Raw genomic sequence first — 5,769 nt, 5'->3', positions numbered from 1 at the left:
AAGGAAGAAAGAAAGAAAAAGGAAGAGAAGGACAAAAAAGTTAGCCATCCCTGGTCTAAGGAAATTGACTAATGCTGACTGGTAGATTAATGGATTCCAATGACACATTTTCTGATTCCCTTTGTAGGATTTGGATATCGTGTTCGTAACTCGCTTTTATTTTTCCTGCACAGGAAATAATACACCATGTGACTCTTATTTAAAAGAGAACTTCCTTTTTAAAAAAAATTTACACTGTTTCATTTTCTTCCTCGAATTTTTCTTCCTGGGTACGCTTTGCACTTGGCTTTCGCAAAAGAAAATCCTGAGAAAAAGATTCACTTTGGATTTAAAAAGCATTTAAAAGAAAATACATGTGTTATGAAGAGTTGTGTTGTTCTGGAACGATTTAAAGTGGTTTTAATGATGGAGTTGTGATTTTTTTTTAAAGAAGTATAATATGTTCTGTCGAATTTTGTTTGGATAATGTCTGGGAAATTGGAGACAAGAGGTAGCCAAGTTTATTTTGTTCTGAATGTTTAGGTTTTTCAGACTTAACATTAAATGCAATCTCTCATTATCCCAAAGGTGTTTTTTTTTTCCAAAAGGCAACTGGAGTTTTTCCCCCCCTCTGAAGACATTTTGCTTCTCATCCAAGAAGCTTCTTCACTTCTGAAGAAGAACTGAAGAAATTCTTTGCTCCGAACTGAAGAAGCTTCTTGGATGAGAAACGAAATGTCTTCAAGGAAATACAAAAGTTCTGTTGCCTTTTGAAAAAGCACTTTGGGGGACAACCATGATCTGCATGACTGAGAATCTCCCTAGACAATCTCCCATTAATTCAGATTTTTATTCTGAGTCAGGATCACACACACATTCTGGAAATGCAGAAGAGTATTTATAGCAGTCCGCCTTGTGAAAAGTTGGCGACTTTTAATTTTATTTGTGTATTGTTCTTTTCCAAGCTAGGAAGGGGAATTTGAATTCAGCATGCCATGCATAACTCTTTACAGTGGATGTGGGGACACAGTCATTCTCTTTGAAAATTACAATTCAGAATTTGACGTGGACCAAATGAAGTTAGGATGACTAGGGAAACAATTTGGAACGAGCTCCCTGTTGAGATCCGGATCCTTACTACCCTCCCGGCCTTCCGCAAAGCCACCAAGTCCTGGCTGTTCCAGCAGGCTGAGGGGGGGCTGAGAAGCATTTACCTCCACGGAAATTGTGAATGTTGGTTTTGTTTTTAATATGTTGTCTTTGTCTCATTTTCCCCCTTTCCCTTGTCTTTTGTGAGCCGCCCGGAGTCCTCCGGGAGTGGGCAGCATACAAGACAAATAAATAAATAAATAAATAAATAAATAAATAAATAAATAAATAAATAAATTTGCATTAATTGTCGCTGAACCACATTTTATAGTTTTTGGAAAAGGGAACCTTTGGGAATGTCCGGTTTCTTGGAAAATAAAGAATCGCTAAGAATTGGACTAAATGGACTAATCATTTCAAGGTGGAAAAGTAAATTGCCAAAATCCTGCCACAGGCATGAAACTGTGAGTTCTAGTCCTCTCTTCAACATGAAAGTCAGCTGGGTGACTTTGGGTCAATCACCAGGAGACTGTGAGTTCTAGTCCTGCCTGAGGCATGTTAGTTGGCTGGATAACTTTGGGCCAATCACCAGGAGACTGTGAGTTCTAGTCTTACCTTAGGCATGTTAGTTGGCTGGGTAACTTTGGGCCAATCACCAGGAGACTGAGTTCTAGTCCTCTCTTTGACATGAAAGTCAGCTGGATACCTTTGGGCCAATCACCAGGAGACTGTGAGTTCTAGTCCTCTCTTTGACATGAAAGTCAGCTGGGTGACTTTGGGCCTATCACCAGGAGACTGTGAGTTCTAGTACTACCTTAGGCATATTAGTTGGCTGGATAACTTTGGGCCAATCACCAGGAGACTGTGAGTTCTAGTCCTCTCTTTGACATGAAAGTCAGCTGGGTGACTTTGGGCCCACCACCAGGAGACTGTGAGTTCTAGTCCTCTCTTCGACATGAAAGTCTAAGAGAGATAAAACAAAGTGATAAATAACCATGAAAAAATAACTGTGAAAACCTATAGATTATAAACCTGAATTGTTTTTATTAGGTATCATATGGGGGGAAAACCTGATAAGGAAAGTATGTGTTTAATATTACATGCCTTAACAGCAGCAAGGAATATTTTTGCACAATACTGAAGCTATACTGCAAGATGAAGAAATAGTTAAGAATATTGTGCAGAAATGTGTCGTAGATTGACACTGAAAATTAATCAGAAAGAGGAAGGTAGAATATTATCAAACATGGAATCTATTTTACCAAGGGTTGCAAAAAGGCGGTTGGAGATTAAGAATGCAATTTTTTTTGTTAAGCAAATTAAATACCAACACACCACGATGTTTATAAAGCACTAAGAAATGCATTTAATGGAAAATCAATTTAAAAAAAGAAAAAAAAATAACTGTGAAAACAGAGGGAAGTGACATTTATGATTTAGTGACTGGCACAGCAAATGTAGATTCAGTACAGATAATCCTTGACTTACAACACTTTCATTTAGTGACGGTTGAAACTTAACAAGGGCACTGAAAAAAGTGATTTATGGCCATTTTTCACTCTCGCAGCCTTCCCATCGTCACAGGATCAAAAATTCGGACGCTTGGCAACTGACTCATATATATGACTGTCGCCGTGTCCCGGAGTCACGCGATCCCGTTTCGTGATTTTCCAACCAGCAAAGTCAATAGCCAGATTCACATAACAACCCCGTGGCTAACTTAGCAACAGTTCGCTTAACAACGGCCGCGAGGAATGCCGTAAAGTGGGGTGAAATACACTTAACACACGTTTCGCTTAGCAACGGGAATGTTGAACTCAATTCTGGTCATGTTGAGGACTTCCTGTATGTAACTTCAGATCGATCCGAATAAAGCATTTTGATTTCCAAGCTCAGCAACTGATCAATACTGTAAAGGAGGTGGTTGTTTGATTTAAAAACAAACAAACAAAACATTTGAATCCTTTATCATAATGACAAGGAAAAAGAAACTTATTTTTTTTTGGCTGATTCTCAAAAGAAAACAAAGGGCAGCTAAGTTTCTACTGCCCACACAGAGGAAATCCATTTCCTGGATTGGTCCACTCTTGAATAGCAAATTCAGCAGAAACAGGAAGGTGAAAAATAATGCATTTGACTGTTCCGATGCACGGTGGAAATTGACCTCATTTTTGGGAAATCCAAAGTGACAGCTTGTTGGACATGATTGATTGAAAAGACTCCAGCAAAATAGTTTTGGGGTACTTTTTAGCTTTGCAAGTTAGTCAGGTCTTTCAGAGGAGAACTTGGTTTGACATATTTTTCTTTCCTTTCCTTTCCTTTCTCTTTTCTTCCTTTCCTTTCTTCCCCTTCCTCTTTTCTTCCTTCCCTTACCTTCCTCTTCTCTTACTTTCCTTTCCTTTCCCTTCCTCTTTTCTTCCTTTTCTTTCCCTTTACTTCCCTTCCTCTTCCTTTCCTTTCTTCCCCTTCCTCTTCTTCCTTTCCTTTCCTTCCCTTCCCTTCCTCTTTTCTTCCTTCCCTTTCTTTCCCTTCTTCTTTTTTCCTTCCCTTCCCTTCCTCTTTTCTTCCTTTCCTTTCCTTCCCTTCCATTCCATTCCTCTTTTCTTCCTTTCCCTTTCCTTTCCTTTCCTTCCCTTTCTCTTCCTTTCCCTTCCCTTCCTCTTTTCTCCCTTCCCTTTCCCTTCCCTTCCTCTTTTCTTCCTTTCCTTTCCTCCCCTTCTTCTTTTCTTTCTTTCCTTTCCTTCCTCTTTTCTTCCTTCTCTTCCCTTCCCTTCCTCTTTTCTTCCTTTTCTTTCCCTTTACTTCCCTTCCTCTTCCTTTCCTTTCTTCCCCTTCCTCTTCTTCCTTTCCTTTCCTTCCCTTCCCTTCCTCTTTTCTTCCTTCCCTTTCTTTCCCTTCTTCTTTTTTCCTTCCCTTCCCTTCCTCTTTTCTTCCTTTCCCTTTCCTTTCCTTTCCTTCCCTTTCTCTTCCTTTCCCTTCCCTTCCTCTTTTCTCCCTTCCCTTTCCCTTCCCTTCCTCTTTTCTTCCTTTCCTTTCCTTCCCTTCCATTCCATTCCTCTTTTCTTCCTTTCCCTTTCCTTTCCTCTTTTCTTCCTTTCTTTCCCTTTACTTCCCTTCCTCTTCCTTTCCTTTCTTCCCCTTCCTCTTCTTCCTTTCCTTTCCTTCCCTTCCCTTCCTCTTTTCTTCCTTCCCTTTCTTTCCCTTCTTCTTTTTTCCTTCCCTTCCCTTCCTCTTTTCTTTCTTTCCTTTCCTTTCCTTCATCTTTTCTTCCTCTTCCCTTCCCTTCCTCTTTTCTCCCTTCCCTTTCCCTTCCCTTCCTCTTTTCTTCCTTTCCTTTCCTCCCCTTCTTTTCTTTCTTTCCTTTCCTTCCTCTTTTCTTCCTTCTCTTCCCTTCCCTTGCTCTTCTTCCCTTCCCTTCCTCTTTTCTTCCTTTTCTTTCCCTTTACTTCCCTTCCTCTTCCTTTCCTTTCTTCCCCTTCCTCTTCTTCCTTTCCTTTCCTTTCCTTCCCTTCCCTTCCTCTTTTCTTCCTTCCCTTTCTTTCCCTTCTTCTTTTTTTCTTCCCTTCCCTTCCTCTTTTCTTTCTTTCCTTTCCTTTCCTTCATCTTTTCTTCCTCTTCCCTTCCCTTCCTCTTTTCTCCCTTCCCTTTCCCTTCCCTTCCTCTTTTCTTCCTTTCCTTTGCTCCCCTTCTTTTCTTTCTTTCCTTTCCTTCCTCTTTTCTTCCTTCTCTTCCCTTCCCTTCCTCTTCTTCCCTTCCCTTCCTCTTTTCTTCCTTCTCTTTCCCTTTACTTCCCTTCCCTTCCTCTTTCCTTTCCCTTCCTTTCCTTTCCTTCCCTTCCCCCATCTTCCCTTTCCTCTCCTTCCCTCTGCCCCTTCCCTTTCCTCCTTCTTCCCTCCCCCTTCTCTCCTCTCCCTTCCCCACCCTCCACCTTCCTCTCCCTCCCTCTTTCCTCTCCTGCTATGGAAGTGATCCCACATCATGTTTAATTACCTAAACAAATCATTTGGAAGGAAATCAAGTGCAAAAGGACAATTTACTGTTGCCTGTAATATCCCTAGCCTCCTTCCTTCCACTTGTTTTATTTTTTTTATTGGATTTCCAGTTTGTTGCTACTAAAGATAATTTTTACTTTTTTTTTGTTTTTGTAAAAGCAATATCAAACACTGTTTGGTTACACAACACCTTTCCCCCTCCTTATTAAAAGGAAACAATTTTAAGGTCTCTCGCCTCGAAGCCAAGACTCACAAAAATCAGAATATTTCCAGTAGGATAGCAGAGAGAAGACACACCCTGGGTTAACTCCTATAAGATCTCTGTTCCTGCCAGCTTGGGCAAACTAATGTATTCAGCAATATATAGTTGCCCAGTTGATGGGTTCAAACTCCTGTTGGAGATACGCCTAACATCTCTGGTGGTCTAGTGCCCCCTACTGGTCAGTAGCTAATAAATATTTATATTTTTATCCAATCCTTAGTGCAGTGTTTCTCAACCTTGGCTACTTGAAGATGTCTGGACTTCAACTCCCAGAATTCCCCAGCCAGCATTCGCTGGCTGGGGAATTCTGGGAGTTGAAGTCCGGACATCTTCAAGTTGCCAAGGTTGAGAAACACTGCCTTAGTGTGTATATATATAGAGAAACAATCTTTGTATGATCAGATTCTTAATAAATCAAAGATATTCTTTAAAAGATTTAAAACGACA

Source organism: Thamnophis elegans, chromosome 9 (assembly GCF_009769535.1).
Source record: "Thamnophis elegans isolate rThaEle1 chromosome 9, rThaEle1.pri, whole genome shotgun sequence".
Classification (NCBI taxonomy): domain Eukaryota; kingdom Metazoa; phylum Chordata; class Lepidosauria; order Squamata; family Colubridae; genus Thamnophis; species Thamnophis elegans.
Note: the sequence above shows the minus strand (reverse complement) of the source record.